Source organism: Phyllobates terribilis, unplaced genomic scaffold (assembly GCF_046119375.1).
Source record: "Phyllobates terribilis strain yellow unplaced genomic scaffold, ASM4611937v1 Scaffold_4__5_contigs__length_816908805, whole genome shotgun sequence".
NCBI classification, from domain to species: domain Eukaryota; kingdom Metazoa; phylum Chordata; class Amphibia; order Anura; family Dendrobatidae; genus Phyllobates; species Phyllobates terribilis.
In genome coordinates, this window is record NW_027362764.1 from 678,949,145 (window position 1) to 678,966,568 (window position 17,424).

At 49.4% G+C, this 17,424-nt stretch overlaps 1 non-coding gene and 3 pseudogenes across 1 annotated transcript; all 4 read left to right on the forward strand.

The window, feature by feature from the left end:
* The first annotated feature begins 13,236 nt into the window (after positions 1–13,236).
* Positions 13,237–13,355, forward strand: LOC141266943 (5S ribosomal RNA). Its single transcript, XR_012320962.1, has one exon. It is a non-coding gene; the product is annotated as a 5S ribosomal RNA (ribosomal RNA).
* Positions 13,356–13,976: 621 nt separating this feature from the next.
* Positions 13,977–14,096, forward strand: LOC141268551 (5S ribosomal RNA; annotated as a pseudogene).
* Positions 14,097–15,037: 941 nt separating this feature from the next.
* On the forward strand, positions 15,038–15,156 carry LOC141268347 (5S ribosomal RNA; annotated as a pseudogene).
* A 1,812-nt stretch (positions 15,157–16,968) lies between these two features.
* On the forward strand, positions 16,969–17,088 carry LOC141267858 (5S ribosomal RNA; annotated as a pseudogene).
* Positions 17,089–17,424: the final 336 nt, after the last annotated feature.

The window sequence follows — 17,424 nt, forward strand, 5'->3', positions numbered from 1 at the left end:
TAAAATCAATGCAGCGAAGTCTGAGGCCCTCGATGTCTCGATCCCCAAATCCATATAGGATTCCATCCAGTCCAACTTTCCCTTTGCCTGGCCCTCACAGGGTATCAAATACTTAGGAATTCCTATTTATAGAGACCTCTCCCATCTATGTTATCTTAATTTTGGGCCCTTTATTGAACAATTCCATACAGACCACGGTTGGCAAGTTAGAACTGTAAGATTCACTACGTGAACCACTGGTGTTTTGTGGAAAAGCACATGTACACCGCGTTCCAAATTATTATGCAAAAAGTGTTTAGGATTGGTAAGGGAAGAATTTGTTTGTTTGTCGGTTAAACTCATTGATGGTGATGTGTGTCAGGGCTCTTTATATCACTGTAAGCAATTGCAGACACCTGTGCTAATTAGTTTGGCAGGTGTGTCCAATGAAAGGCAAGACTACTTAAGAAGGCTGTCTCACATTATTAAGCAGCCTACATTTTCTGCCAAAATGGGAAAGAAAAAGGATGTGTCGGCTGCTGAGAAGCAACAAATTGTGGAGTGTTTAGGTCAAGGCATGACTACAATCAACATTGTGCGATGATCAGGATGAAGTGTCTTGGCAATCAAGAAGTATGTAGCTGATTCACAGTACACACGTGTGCGTGCTGATAAGGGCAAATTGAGGAGTCTTTCCTACAGGCAATTACGTCAGGTTGAAAGAGCAGCGGCAAAAAAGCCTTGTCATAGCAGCAGACAAGTTTTTGAAGCTGCTTGTGCCTCCAACGTCCCCCGAACAACAAGATGCAGGGTCCTTCAGAGGTTTGCAGCTGTGCATACGCCATCCTGTCGACCTCCTCTATCCACTTCACACAAGCAGAAACGGCTCCAGTGGCCCAAACATTACATGAAGACTGATTTCAAAACTGTTTTGTTTACGGATGAGTGCCGTGCAGCGCTCAATGGTCCAGATGGATGGAGTGGAGGATGGCTGGTTGATGTACACCCCACGCAAACACGGCTAAAGCGCCAACAAGGAGGAGGTGGAGTAATGTTTTGGGCTGGAATCATGGGGAGAGAGATTGTCGGCCCCTTTAGGATCCCTGAAGGCGCTAAAGATGAACTCCATAATGTATGTGGATTTTCTCAAACAGCACTTCCTGCCATGGTTCAAGAAGAAGAACCGTGTATTTCACAGCAAGATCATTTTTCTGCATGATAATGCACCATCTCATGCTGCACATAAAACATCTGCATCTCTGGCTGATATGGGCATAAAAGGGGACAAACTTATGGTGTGACCCCCATGCTCCCCTGACCTGTACCCCATTCAGAACCTTTGGAGCATCATTAAAAGGAGTGTCTATGATGGCGGGAGGCAGTTCACATCTAAGCAACAGCTCTGGGAGGGTATTCTGTCCTCATGCAAAACAATTGAAGCAGAAACCATCCAAAACCTGACAAATTCAATGGACGAGAGAGTTCAGAAGCTCCTTTCGAACAAGGGGTCCTATGTGAAAATGTAACATCACCTAGAATAAAGTTTTGAGTTGAAAACTGTTTGATTTCAGTTTCTAACAACCTGCTAATGCTTATAATTTCAAAAATGACCATTTTTTTGGTCTTTATTAAAATGAAAAGGTTGATCGAAAAGTTTGGGGGATCTAAGAGTGTGGCAACCCAGTAGTCATGATTAGTGTTGAGCCACCCCCGTAGTGTTCGAGTTCGGTTCGGTTCGTCGAACACCCGTGTGTTCGCCGAACTGTTCGTCGAACTGTTCGTCGAACACCTTCGAACACCGTTAAAACCAATGGCAGGCAAACAAAAACACATAGAAACACATAGAAAACACCTTCAAAGGTGTCCAAAAGCTGACAAAATGCTCAGAAGACACAACTAACACATGGAAAAGTGACAAGTACATATAGTCATGCGAAAAGAAAAGAGGTGGAGGAGTAAAAGGAGGGGGAGACACAGATATAGGCATGTCATGCCCTTCTAAAATCCAAAAAGTGAGAAGCCGAGACGGCCAGTTCGCTCCTGCCCGTGCCACCTCCGTGTCGCCGGGTTTGTGCCAGAGCCGCGGTGAACCCTGACGGCCAGCCCCCCTCTCCCAATACTGGTGCCTGTCCGCTGGTGGGTCGAGAGAGCCCCCCTGTGGTGGAGGCAGCTCTAAGCTTTTTAATTTAAATTGTCCCTCTAATTTGAATGAATACACTTTAAATCCATTTACAAGGATCTATTGGAGGGCAAGTCTCATGCCAGCAGCCGCGTAATTCCAGCTCCAGTAGCGTCCACTAAAGCTGCTGCAGTTAAAAAGCTTTTATAAGGATCGAGCTCGGCTGTCCACCGCAAGGCATCCTAGTGCCAGTCCCAGCCCCTATTCCTTGGGGTGCCTCCTGATGCTCTTCACTAAGTATCCCGTGGTCCCGAAGCATTTCCTTTGAAAAAATTAAGTGTCCAAACTACAGGTGGTGTAGCTTGCTTAACAGCCGGGATAATCCGCTGACTAGCAGACACTGCTACTAGGCACAAAGTATTTCCTGGGCTAGATGCAGTTAAAAATTTGTAAGTAGATACTCTCGTTGGATGCTGAGAAAGCATTCCATAGAGTCTCCTGGCACGCCATATATGATTCTCTTAAAAAGCTTGGGGTAGGGGTCTAGGGGACCCTTTTATAGCCAAAATCACGGCCCTGTATCACAATACGTCACCTAGGCTGAAGATAAATGGAACTGTAGCACCGAGGGCTCGGTTGCTACAGACGTATTGCACCTCACCCAGAGGTGTGATATCTCACTCTCAGATAAGGATGGAGTGTGGATCAGGACCCGACACCTGCATGCATTACACCACATTGCCGTGGGGCAGGGCGACCAATATGCCCCTGAGATGGGCACGACAGTCCCTGTCCCTGGCTGGAGTGGGGGGAGGGAACACTGAGGAAGGGGAACCCTGCAGTGCAGGAGCAGGGAGGAAGCAGTTCCTGGGTGCATTGAGAAGGGAGTATAAAAGGTGGGCACCATCTTAGTTCAGTGCAGAGAAGTCTGAGCAGAAGTGGCAGGGAGCAGGGGCTCTGCATGAGCTCTGCTCTGGAGGCGGGCCTAGTAACAGAGGCCCAGGCCTGCAAGAGGGAGAAGGAAGGAAGAGGAGCGGAGAAGGCTCCAGGAACGAGGAATGAAGGGATCCCAGGGGTGCGGACGGGCGAGTCGCCACCGCACGCCCGAATCCACCTGCGTGGAGGGGTCAGGCCAAAGGGGGAGACCGGTCCCCGAACTAGTGGAGGCAGGAAACGACCCTCAGCTAGAAACCGGAGGCTCTGACATTTTATGTGGCGCAGCCCCTTGCTCCACCCGCTAGGAAGGCACCACATAGGGTCAGGGAAACTGGCGCCAAGTTTACCAAGAGGAGGCCCGAGGCAGCCGGACAGAAGTGTTGGTAAGAAAGGCCAGACAAAGGACACACAAAGGGGGTCCTGTGAAGCGCTCCAAAGTTATCTGGGAGTTGTCTGAGCCCCTCACCTGGTGAGCACAGTACGACGTGGGCAGCCGTTACCTGCAGACGTGGTCTGGATAATAAGAACTGTGAGTAAAGGCCCTGAACTGCATCACTGACTCCGTGTCGTTACTCCTGCTGCCCTGCACCATCACCCCCATCCTCCGCATACACTGCCCTGAGGCTATACTCCTTCCGTGGGGAGTTATGCTACGCTCTGCTGCACCCACAACACCAGCCTTAGCGGTCTGCCCTGTAGCGGCGGTTCACTCTGACCGCAATCCACGGGTGGCGTAGTCGGACATTTAAACATCAAAACCACATAAATAGTTCCGCCACTGGTTTGACCGCCCTGAGCCACGGAACCGGATCGCCGCCACGAAGACTACAACCACCAGCATCCACCAAAAAGGGTCCGGCTCCGGGTGTCCCAAGGCCCAGGGGGTGCGTCAGAACATTTTCATCACCTTTCACAATCACCAATGGGACAAGGCAGGGATGTCCTCTGTCCCCTCTCTTATACATCCTAGTGACGGAGCACCTGCTCTCATCAATTCGCCATAACACCAATATTAGGTGGATTGAGGTGGGAGGCACCGAGTACAAGTGCTCTCTATTTGCTGATGATGTCCTAGTATATATCACTCAATCACATATATCCATCCCTGCTGTTATGGCTGAAATAGATCACTTTGTTACATGGTAAAATTTTAAAATCAATGCAGCGAAGTCTGAGGCCCTCGATGTCTCGATCCCCAAATCCATATAGGATTCCATCCAGTCCAACTTTCCCTTTGCCTGGCCCTCACAGGGTATCAAATACTTAGGAATTCCTATTTATAGAGACCTCTCCCATCTATGTTATCTTAATTTTGGGCCCTTTATTGAACAATTCCATACAGACCACGGTTGGCAAGTTAGAACTGTAAGATTCACTACGTGAACCACTGGTGTTTTGTGGAAAAGCACATGTACACCGCGTTCCAAATTATTATGCAAAAAGTGTTTAGGAGTGATAAGGGAAGAATTTGTTTGTTTGTCAGTTAAACTCATTGATGGTGATGTGTGTCAGGGCTCTTTATATCACTGTAAGCAATTGCAGACACCTGTGCTAATTAGTTTGGCAGGTGTGTCCAATGAAAGGCAAGACTACTTAAGAAGGCTCTCTCACATTATTAAGCAGCCTACATTTTCTGCCAAAATGGGAAAGAAAAAGGATGTGTCGGCTGCTGAGAAGCAACAAATTGTGGAGTGTTTAGGTCAAGGCATGACTACAATCAACATTGTGCGATGATCAGGATGAAGTGTCTTGGCAATCAAGAAGTATGTAGCTGATTCACAGTACACACGTGTGCGTGCTGATAAGGGCAAATTGAGGACTCTTTCCTACAGGCAATTACGTCAGGTTGAAACAGCAGTGGCAAAAAAGCCTTGTCATAGCAGCAGACAAGTTTTTGAAGCTGCTTGTGCCTCCAACGTCCCCCGAACAACAAGATGCAGGGTCCTTCAGAGGTTTGCAGCTGTGCATATGCCATCCTGTCGACCTCCTCTATCCACTTCACACAAGCAGAAACGGCTCCAGTGGGCCAAACATTACATGAAGACTGATTTCAAAACTGTTTTGTTCACGGATGAGTGCCGTGCAGTGCTCGATGGTCCAGATGAATGGAGTGGAGGATGGCTGGTTGATGGACACCCCACGCAAACACGGCTACAGCGCCAACAAGGAGGAGGTGGAGTAATGTTTTGGGCTGGAATCATGGGGAGAGAGATTGTCGGCCCCTTTAGGATCCCTGAAGGCGCTAAAGATGAACTCCATAATGTATGTGTATTTTCTCAAACAGCACTTCCTGCCATGGTTCAAGAAGAAGAACCGTGTATTTCACAGCAAGATCATTTTTCTGCATGATAATGCACCATCTCATGCTGCACATAAAACATCTGCATCTCTGGCTGATATGGGCATAAAAGGGGACAAACTTATGGTGTGACCCCCATGCTCCCCTGACCTGTACCCCATTCAGAACCTTTGGAGCATCATTAAAAGGAGTGTCTATGATGGCGGGAGGCAGTTCACATCTAAGCAACAGCTCTGGGAGGGTATTCTGTCCTCATGCAAAACAATTGAAGCAGAAACCATCCAAAACCTGACAAATTCAATGGACGAGAGAGTTCAGAAGCTCCTTTCGAACAAGGGGTCCTATGTGAAAATGTAACATCACCTAGAATAAAGTTTTGAGTTGAAAACTGTTTGATTTCAGTTTCTAACAACCTGCTAATGCTTATAATTTCAAAAATGACCATTTTTTTGGTCTTTATTAAAATGAAAAGGTTGATCGAAAAGTTTGGGGGATCTAAGAGTGTGGCAACCCAGTAGTCATGATTACTTCGAATTCTGACAATATGAGGGTCATGCTGCAGGTAGTGCAGCAAGAAGGCACTTATGTGTCTTGCGCATCTCGGAGCCCCAAAATTATTTTCCGGGCTAGATGCAGCTAAAAATTATTTTTAATTTTAAATCTGGTGAAGCTTATTATAGATGGCCTAATAGGATCAGTGCTGCACACTGCTACAAAGCCCAAATTATTTTCCAGTCAAGATACAGATAAACATGATTAGTAATTTGAAAGCTTAAAACGGTTGGTAGGGTGATTTTAACCAATCATCAAGCTTTTACTCTCCCCAGGATGACACAGGGGTAGAAAAGTCGTTTCGGATCCATGATTTGTTCATCTTTATGAACGTGAGTCTGTCTACATTATCAGTGGAGAGCCGCGTGCGCTTATCTGTCAGCACACCACCAGCAGCGCTGAACACACGTTCAGACAGAACGCTGGCTGCGGGGCATGACAAGATCTCCAAGGCGTAAGTGGCTAGCTCCGGCCATTTATCCAGATTGGAAGCCCAAAAAGAGCAAGGGTCCAGTGACACAGTCGTGGCTTCAATGTTTACTTGGAGATACTCCTGTACCATCGTCTCTAGGCGTTGACTATGTGTCAGACTTCTTGTCTCCTGTGGCCTTGCAAAGGATGGGCTAAAAAAGTGGTGAAATGATTCCGCAAAATTGATGTTACCAGCAGATACTGTGGTTCTGTTACGGTTTGAGTGCTGAACACTTGACGGTCCCACGGTTGGCAAGTTGGAACTGTGAGATTCACTACGTGCACCACTGGTATTTTGTGGAAAAGCACATGTAAGATTCTGCAACAGTCTCTGCTGATACTCCTGCATGCGTGCATCCCTTTCTATGGCAGGAATAATTTCTGCAAATTTACTTTTGTACCGGGGATCTAACAGTGTGGCAACCCAGTAGTCAGGATTATTTCTAATTCTCACAATTCGAGGGTCATGTTGCAGGTAGTGCAGCAAGAAGGCACTCATGTGTGTTGCGCATCCAGGAGCACCAAGTCCCTGTTGTGTTGGTGGCGAGGTAGCAATCATGCTTCCTTCCTCTGTCCTCTCCCCCCAACCTCGCACAACAGAAATGTGATCAAGGTCTCCCTCATCTGATGAGTCTTCCATCAGTTCGTCCTCCACTTCTTCCTGGGCTCCTGCACCTTCCTCACTAGTTTGGCTGCTACCATGCGCCCTGGTAAAATCATCTCCCCCACCCTCACATGCCTGCCGCCTTGGTGCTGCCGACCGTCTGGACCTTGCAGATGTTAGCCCTTCCGCATACAACTCCTCCTCCTCTACTTCCTCCACCTCCTCTTGTGCCACCACCTGACTCCGAATTCTGTTTAACATGTGCTCCAGCATGTAAATCACCGGAATAGTCATGCTGATAATGGCATCGTCAGCACTAAACATCTTCGTCGCCATTTCAAAACTGTGCAGAAGGGTGCATAGGTCCCTGATCTGAGACCACTCCTCCAGCGTGATTTGCCCCACCTCTGAATCTCGTTGGCCCAGGCTATACGTCAGAACGTATTGCACCAGGGCTTGTCGGTGCTGCCACAGTCGCTGCAACATGTGCAGAGTTGAATTCCACCGGGTAGGCACATCGCATTTTAGCCGGTGAAGTGGCAGACCCAACGACTTCTGTAGAGATGTAAGTCGCTGAGCTTCGGGATGCGAACGGCGGAAGTGAGCACACAGCGACCGTGCCCTCTGCAGAAGGCCATCTAGTCTGCGATAGTGGGCTAAAAATTGCTGGACAACCAGGTTCAACACGTGAGCCATACAAGGCACGTGTGTGACATTGCCCCGGCGAAGGGCCGCACCCAGGTTTGCAGCATTGTCGCACACGGCCTTCCCTGGTTTCAGGTCCAGTGGAGACAACCATTCATGAAATTGGTTCTCCAGAGCTGACCACAACTCCTCAGCTGTGTGACTCACATTTCCCAGACATTTCAATGTAAAAACCGCCTGATGACGTTGAGCCCTACTGCCAGCATAGTAAGGAGGTGTGCAGGATCCCTTCTGCGCAGTTAGAAAGCTTGTGGCATGACCAGACAGGCTTTGGGTGCAGGTGGAAGACCGAGAGGAGGTTGAGGAGGCAGAAGCAGTGGAGGAAAAATGACATAAAGAGGATTGACGCACAACTCGTGGGGACGGCAAGACTTGGACAGCAGCCCCTTGTCCTGCTGTCACCATAGTTACCCAGTGCCCAGTCAGCGACATGTAACGCCCCTGTCCATGCCTACTCGTCCAAGTGTCTGTGGTGAAATGCACCCTGTCACACACAGAGTTTCTCAAAGAAGCGGTGATGTTGTGTGCGACATGCTGGTGGAGCGCAGGCACACCTTTCTTTGAGAAGTAGTGCCGACTGGGCATCTGGTAATGGGGCACTGCGACGGACATAAGGTCTCGAAAATCCTCTGTGTCCACCAGGCGGAAAGGCAGCATTTCTGTAGCCAAGAGCTTGCAGATGGTGAAATTCAACCTCTTAGCTTTCTCATGGCTAGGAGGAAATGGTCTTTTACTTGTCCACATCTGAGGGACCGAGGGCTGGCTATTGTGCTTAGATGGGGTTGATAAGGGTGTCCCCGGCAAACTGCCGGTCTGTGAGGAAGATGCAGGCGGACATGTTAGGTTGCCTTGATCCAAAGGTGGTGCTATCGATGTCGGACAGCGCTCAAGACCAGCTGGTGTTACCACCTCCAAAGAAAATGATGACCTGCCAATCACGCTGGCTGTTGCGGGTAAAGAGGTGGCAGGTCTGCGCCCCAAAACAGGTGTGACTGCTGTCCCCCCAGTCACAGAGGATGAAGAGGCCGCGGATGCACAAGATATGGCAGACGGTGGTTGGCCCGGCTGGCTAGACCGCATTGTAGCACACTGAGCTTCCCACTGCAACTTATGCTTCATGTCCATGTGCCGGTTCATGCATGAAGTACTCAAACTATGTATTTTTTGGCCTCTACTTAGCTTTTGCTGACAAATGTTACAGATAACACGAGTTGGGTCATCTTTATCGATCTGAAAAAATGCCCAGGCTATGCAAGGCTTAGCACCCATGCGACCTGAAGAGCCACCACGACTTGTGGTGAGAGGCAGAGTTGTGTTTGAGGATGCAGTTGTTGACGTGCTTCCAGTACTACGTCTCTGTCCAGGAAGGCGCAACCTGACCTCGTCGTCACTAGCATCTTCCTCCACCTCCTCTGCTGACCTCATCTCTTGGCTGACTGTGGGTTGACAGTAAGTGGGATCTCCGACCTCATCATCATCACCCTGTGCGTTATCACACCCGTCGTCCTCAGAGCCAACCTGTTCCTGCCCTGACAAAAAACTAAAGTTGTCGCTCCAATCAGGTATTTGAGTCTTATCATCGTCTTCCTCATTGTCTCCACCAACAGGAGTTACAGTTTGGGAATGAGGGTCTACATTATGGTCAGAACCTTCTGCGTCTGGTCCTGGATCCGACTCATAAAGATTCTGGGCATCAGTGCAGATCATTTCCTCGTCTGGATTCACAGAAGCGCTGGAGTCGACCTCTGATTCCCAGGCTATAGTATGAGTAAACAGCTCTGCAGACTCAACCATCTGTTCTACCTCATACTCAGACGGGCAGCTGGAGATTTGGGAGCTGTGAGGAAGCAAGTGCGATTTGGGTGACACCTTTGAGGACTGGAGTATTTGTGATGTTGAAGTTGATGTGGAGGAGAGCCCACTTAAAGGAGCACTTGATATCCGTTGAAGCACCTGCTGTTTTTGTGCCTCATCTGGAATTTGTAGCGATTGGCGTGGCCGTAAGAAAGGGATCTTATCACATTGTCCGCTAAAAGAAGTAGACATTTTAGTTTGGCTGGAAGATGGTCTTTCTTCTGCAGATGTTACTGTTGCTTTAACACCTACCCCACGGACACAACCGTTTTCCCCTTCCCAACACGCCTATTCCCCTTTCCACCAGCAGCAGGCCTTTTTCCACTCATTTTGGTGGTTAACTAATTAACAACTCTGGAGTTGTTTGCACAAAAAAACAATGGATAGCAACCGAGCAGAGCTGAGTGGCCAAACTGTGGTATTAGGCCAAAACTATTGGCTGGGTTAGATGCAGAAAAAAATTATATTCAATTTGCAACCTGATGGAGGTCAGTATAGATGGACTAATAGAGAAAGTCCCACACACTGCTAGAAGGCCAAATATTTTTTCAGAGCTAGATGCAGATGAAAATTATTTTTAATTTGCAACCTGATGGAGGTCAGTATAGATGGACTAATAGAGAAAGTCCCACACACAGCTAGAAGCCCAATATTTTTTCAGAGGTAGATGCAGAAAAAAATATATTCAGTTTGCAACCTGATGGAGGTCAGTATAGATGGACTAATACAACAAGTCCCACACACAGCAAGAAGCCCAATATTTTTTCAGAGGTAGATGCAGAAAAAAATATATTCAGTTTGCAACCTGATGGAGGTCTGTATAGATGGATTAATAGAACAAGTCCCACACACAGCTAGAAGCCCAATATTTTTTCAGAGGTAGATGCAGAAAAAAATATATTCAGTTTGCAACCTGATGGAGGTCAGTATAGATGGACTAATACAACAAGTCCCACACACAGCTAGAAGCCCAATATTTTTTCAGAGGTAGATGCAGAAAAAAATATATTCAGTTTGCAACCTGATGGAGGTCTGTATAGATGGATTAATAGAACAAGTCCCACACACAGCTAGAAGCCCAATATTTTTTCAGGGGTAGATGCAGAAAAAAATATATTCAGTTTGCAACCTGATGGAGGTCAGTATAGATGGACTAATACAACAAGTCCGACACACAGCTAGAAGCCCAATATTTTTTCAGAGGTAGATGCAGAAAAAAATATATTCAGTTTGCAACCTGATGGAGGTCTGTATAGATGGATTAATAGAACAAGTCCCACACACAGCTAGAAGCCCAATATTTTTTCAGAGGTAGATGCAGAAAAAAATATATTCAGTTTGCAATCTGATGGAGGTCAGTATAGATGGACTAATACAACAAGTCCCACACACAGCTAGAAGCCCAATATTTTTTCAGAGGTAGATGCAGAAAAAAATATATTCAGTTTGCAACCTGATGGAGGTCTGTATAGATGGACTAATACAACAAGTCCCACACACAGCTAGAAGCCCAATATTTTTTCAGAGGTAAATGCAGAAAAAAATATATTCAGTTTGCAACCTGATGGAGGTCAGTGTAGATGGACTAATACAACAAGTCCCACACACAGCTAGAAGCCCAATATTTTTTCAGAGGTAGATGCAGAAAAAAATATATTCAGTTTGCAACCTGATGGAGGTCTGTATAGATGGATTAATAGAACAAGTCCCACACACAGCTAGAAGCCCAATATTTTTTCAGGGGTAGATGCAGAAAAAAATATATTCAGTTTGCAACCTGATGGAGGTCAGTATAGATGGACTAATACAACAAGTCCGACACACAGCTAGAAGCCCAATATTTTTTCAGAGGTAGATGCAGAAAAAAATATATTCAGTTTGCAACCTGATGGAGGTCTGTATAGATGGATTAATAGAACAAGTCCCACACACAGCTAGAAGCCCAATATTTTTTCAGAGGTAGATGAAGAAAAAAATATATGCAGTTTGCAACCTGATGGAGGTCAGTATAGATGGACTAATACAACAAGTCCCACACACAGCTAGAAGCCCAATATTTTTTCAGAGCTAGATGCAGAAAAAATTATATTCAATTTGCAACCTGATGGAGGTCAGTATAGATGGACTAATAGAATGATGCTATGCCCAAAAGATTTTACTTCACTAGGTGCATTAAAAAAATTGGTATTCTATACACAGGTGGTATATCTTGCAACACAGATAGGCTACTCCACTGACTAACACACTCTGCAGTAGGCCAAAAAGGATTAGCTTTGCTAGATTCAGCCAAATGCTGTGAAAAAAACTTGCACAGCACTGGCACAGACCTGCCTGGCAAAAACTGATAGGAACTGATGTAACCTAGTCCTGAAAAGGACTCCAATTACAATTAGTCTTTACTCCCACAATCTATGTATTTAAGAGCACAGACCTGCCTGATAAAAGTCGTAGGAAATGCTGTAACCTAGTCCTTAAAAGGACTGCAATCACAACTATTCCCTACTCCCAAGTTATCTGTAGATTTGTGCGAAAATTGGCTTGAAATTAACAAGGTATAGCGCACACAGCAACAGCGGTGCCGTCTAACACGCAGCTGCAGCAGTGAGAAAATGGTGGCGACGGGGAAAATGGCTTGGTCTTATAGGGCAAGGACATGTGACATACACTGCCAATGACACATGCCCTTGCTTGTGTGAAAAAAAGCACTTCGCTCCGTGTGTGCGCTGCTGATAGGCTGACAGATTGCAACTCCCCACTGTAAATGCGGGAAAGAGAAAAAAAAAATGGAGATCTTCATTGTTCCTGCAGAGATCCATCCCCCGCCCCTCCCCCCACCCCGCTGTACACTCAAACTGCGTATTAACATTAATTTTCATCATTACTGAGAAAAAATCCAGTTATGATTTTGGTGCACGAACAGTTATCGAACATAACCTCGAACAGCCGAATTTTTCTCAAATTGTTCGTGTTCGCCGAACGGCTCGAACACCGCCCAAAACAGCTTGAATTTGAGATTGGCGAACAGTTCGATTAGAACAACGCTCATCTCTAGTGCCCAGGGAAGGTTTTGGATGCCGGCCGTCTAGCGAGGGCCAGCAGAAGTGACATGTTTCTCTGCAAAGAAGCTTGTGTAACCAAGCCAGACGGCTGACAAAGAGCTAACCTCAGTGCAAGGAAGGTGCGGAAGGAATTGGGGAGGGGGGGGTGATTCCTGCTAGGGCCCTGAAATCATAAAACAGGCAGGAGAGTCTGACGCATGGTGACGGAGAGGTTGTAGGGGCAGATAGGGGGTGTTGTCACGTGCGAACACGTGTGCATGCTGGCTTGTGTGTGAGAGTGCGCTTCCTAGGTGTGGCGCGCTGCAGACAGTCAAAGGGATTGTTCCCTTTCATTAAAAGTTAATCCCCGGCTGCAGCCTATTAGAAAGCAACTAACTGCGCTCTACTCACCCTACCCGGGTCTACCGGTGAGTTTCGCCTCTGCTCCCGGCCTGTGGCATTGGCTGTGAAACTGACGTTCCGTCGACAGCGCTGCAGCCGATCAGTGAGCGCAGCGGCTCTGAGTGGGGCGTTGTGTCTACACGACCTTTTAAGGAAGCCAGCAAAAAAATTGAAGAGAAGGGAAAGCACAAAAGGACCTGGTCTTGCTGAGCACTGGAAAGGGCAGCCGGCAGCCACACGTCAAAGTAGAAAAGCAGCAAGTGAGAAGCTTGTCTCTGCCTACGGCCACACCACCCTGAACACGCCTGATCTCATCTGATCTCAGAAGCTAAGCAGGGTTGGGCCTGGTTAGTACTTGGATGGGAGACTGCCTGGGAATACCAGGTGCTGTAGGCTTTTGCTTCTTCCTTCCTTCCACCAGCAGGGGGCACTCTCTCCTATGCCTTTTTTCCATTCCCTTTCACAAGTGCACACATTCATTCTCTTTTCTTTTTTTCATTTGCTTTCTCTCTTGCACTATTTCATCTCTGCAAAATACCAGCATCTTTCTGATCACTGTGGGCCTCCAGCATTGTTGCTTCTTTACTTTTAATACTAGGCTCCTTTTCACCAGGACCAGCGTCTCCCGCGTGGCTGGAGGCAACCACCGGTAACCCCAAGCAGAAGACCTTTGCAGGCAACACGACCCTCCCCCCTGAAGAGCAGCTCAAAGTCACTGGCAACCATCTCACCCTCTTCCTTCATTCACCCCTGGACTTCTCTCTCCGCCCCCAAGTTACGGGTCCAGCTTGCTCTTTCTGTCACATTACCGCGATGAAGGGTTTAGCCTGCAGGAGACACTGCGCCGAGCCATTTTTGAAGACACCTGATGCGGCGGGTGAATCACTGCTAAACAAACCACACCTGTAGGGACGGCACAGCCTTTGCATGGACCCTTCGGAGCCCGCCCCATCACGGCCAGATTGCTCGCCACCAAGCGATCCTGAGAAAGGCTGGCCGGACGATGGATCGAGCAGCGTCTACTGGCCATACCACCTTGGATACGCCTGATCTCATCTGATCTCGGAAGCAAAGCAGGGCTGGGCTCGGACAGTACTTGGATGGGATTCCTCCTGGTAACACCGGGTGCTGTAGACCATTTTGATGATGTTTTGCCCTACTGCCCAGCTCGGCTAGCATGGAACGGCGCCTTTCCGGACACCGACCTTAAGTAACTTAGATGATTGAAGCCCCAAGGCCTCTGAGCCAGTTGGCAGCAAAGTACGCTACCCCGCCGCCTTCACGCAGGCCTGACACCGAGCTCCTTGCCATGGCAAAGAGTGCTTATTGACTCCGCAGCTCGTCGTCTGGAAATGATGGCGTTAAAAGCACCCGGGGCCGTGAAGGGGCCAGGCTTTCAGCAGGTGCCCAGGGAAGGTTTTGGATGCCGACCGCCTAGCGAGGGCCAGCAGAAGTAACATGTTTCTCTGCAAAGAAGCTTGTGTAACCAAGCCAGACGGCTGACAAAGAGCTAACCTCAGAGCAAGGAAGGAAAGGAAGGTGCGGAAGGATTTGGGGAGGGGGGGGTGATACCTGCTAGTGCCCTGAAATCATAAAACAGGCAGGAGAGTCTGACGCATGGTGACGGAGAGGTTGTAGGGGCAGATAGGGGGTGTTGTCACGTGCGAGCACGTGTGCATGCTGGCTTGTGTGTGAGAGTGCGCTTCCTAGGTGTGGCGCGCTGCAGACAGTCAAAGGGATTGTTCCCTTTCATTAAAAGTTAATCCCCGGCTGCAGGCTATTAGAAAGCAACTAACCGCGCTCTACTCACCCTACCCGGATCTACCGGTGAGTCTCGCCTCTGCTCCCGGCCTGTGGCATTGGCCGTGAAGCTGACGTTCCGTCGACAGCGCTGCAGCCGATCAGTGAGCTCAGCGACTCTGAGTGGGGCGTTCTGTCTACAAGACATTTTAAGGAAGCCAGCAAAAAAATTGAAGAGAAGGGAAAGCACAAAAGGATCTGGTCTTGCTGAACACTGGAAAGGGCATCCAGCAGCCAGACGTCAAAGTAGAAAAGCAGCAAGTGAGAGGCCTGTCTTAGGGTACGGCTACACCACACTGAAAGTGCCCGATCTCATCTGATCTCAGAAGCTAAGCAGGACTGGGCCTGGTTAGTATTTGGATGGGAGACCACCTGGGAATACCAGGTGCTGTAGGCTTTTGCTTTTTCCTTCCTTCCACCAGCAGGGGGCACTCTCTTCTATGCCTTTTTTCCATTCCCTTTCACAAGTGCACACATTCATTCTTTTTTCTTTTTTTCATTTGCTTTCTCTCTTGCGCTATTTCATCTCTGCAAAATACCAGCATCCTTCTGATCACCGTGGGCCTCCAGCATTGTTGCTTCTTTACTTTTAATACTAGGCTCCTTTTCACCAGGACCAGCGTCTCCCGCGTGGCTGGAGGCAACGACCGGTATCCCCAAGCAGAAGACCTTAACAGGCAACACGACCCTCCACCCTGAAGAGCAGCTCAAAGTCACTGGCAACCATCTCACCCTCTTCCTTCATTCACCCCTGGACGTCTCGCTCCGCCCCCAAGTTACGGGTCCAGCTTGCTCTTTCTGTCACATTACCGAGATGAAGGGTTTAGCCTGCAGGAGACCCTGCGCCGAGCCATTTTTGAAGACACCTGATGCGGCGGGTGAATCACTGCTAAACAAACCACACCTGTAGGGATGGCACAGCCTTTGCATGGACCCTTCGGAGCCCGCCCCGTCACGGCCAGATTGCTCGCTGTAGCGCCGGCGTCCCTGCCCTCTGCTAGGCAGGGACGCTGTTTCCCTCACCTCCCTGCTCCGTGCCCGGCGTCCTCCTCCCGCTCTGCTGGCAGCGCGCGCTCCTTCCCGTCCACTGTGCTTAGGGCGCGCGCGCGCGCTCTCCCTCACTCTTAAAGGGGCCGCGCGCGCCGTCCTAAAGAGTCCCCGTCCAATGGCCGGAGGACTTCACCATATATAAGGCACCTCCTCCAAAATGGAGGTGCCCGAGCAATGTTGTTGCACTGTTTATTACTCTGCTTCAGCCCTCAGGTCCCGTTGCCAGTTACCTGCCAGTTACCTGCCAGTTACCTGCCAGATTCCTGCCTGATTATCTGCTACCTGCCTGCTAGTCTGAGGTCCGACGGTCTGCCTTACTACTCCTGTCACTCTGTCTAAGGACCAGCTTGCCCGCTCACCTGGGAGCGCACATCAACTACCTGCCTGCTTGCCTGAGGTCCGACGGTCTGCCTTCCAACTCTTCAGTCTGTCTATGGACCAGCTTGCCCGCTCACCTGGGAGCGCACATCTGATACCTGCCTGCTAGCCTACCTGGAGGCTCTGCCGTCACGTGCTGTGACCACCTGCCTGTCCAGTGACTCCTGCCCGCTCACCTGGGAGCGCTCATCTGTTGCCATTCTGCTAGCCTACCTGGAGGCTCTGCCGTCACGTGCTGTGACCACCCGCCTGTCCAGAGACTTCTGCCCGCTCACCTGGGAGCGCTCATCTGCCGCCTGTCTGTTGGTCTTCCTGGGAGCTCCGCCGTCACATGCTGTGACCACCCGTTTATCCAGAGACTCTCGCCTGCTCACCTGGGAGCTCACGTCTACCATCAGCCGATACAGGTCGTACCAACCCTTTACCCAGAGACTGCCCCGGTCACTTGCCGTGACCATCTGCCCGTTCACCCAGAGACTGCCCCGGTCACTTGCCGTGACCATCTGCCCGTTCACCCAGAGACTGCCCCGGTCACTTACCGTGACCATCTGCCCGTTCACCCAGAGACTGCCCCGGTCACTTGCCGTGACCTCCAGCCCGTTCACTCAGAGACTGTCCCGGTCACCTGCTGTGACCTCCTGCCCGTCTTCCCTGGTCGCCACCCGCTCCCTTACAAGGACTGCCCCCTTGTATAGTGGCTCAGAGGTTCCGCCTCCCAGACCCGTTACACTCGCCACCAAGCGATCCTGAGAAAGGCTGGCCGGGCGATGGATCGAGCAGCGTCTACTGGCCATACCACCTTGGATACGCCCGATCTCGTCTGATCTTGGAAGCAAAGCAGGGCTGGGCTCAGACAGTACTTGGATGGGAGACCTCCTGGGAACACCGGGTGCTGTAGACCATTTTGATGACGTTTTGCCCTACTGCCCAGCTCGGCTAGCATGGAACGGCGCCTTGCCGGACACCGACCTTAAGTAACTTAGATGATGGAAGCCCCAAGGCCTCTGAGCCAGTTGGCAGCTAAGTACGCTACCCCGCCGCCTTCACGCAGGCCTGACACCGAGCTCCTTGCCATGGCTAGGAGTGCTTATTGACTCCGCAGCTCGCCGTGTGGAAATGATGGCGTTAAAAGCACCCGGGGCCGTGAAGGGGCCAGGCTTTCAGCAGGTGCCCAGGGAAGGTTTTGGATGCCGGCCGCCTAGCGAGGGCCAGCAGAAGTAACATGTTTCTCTGCAAA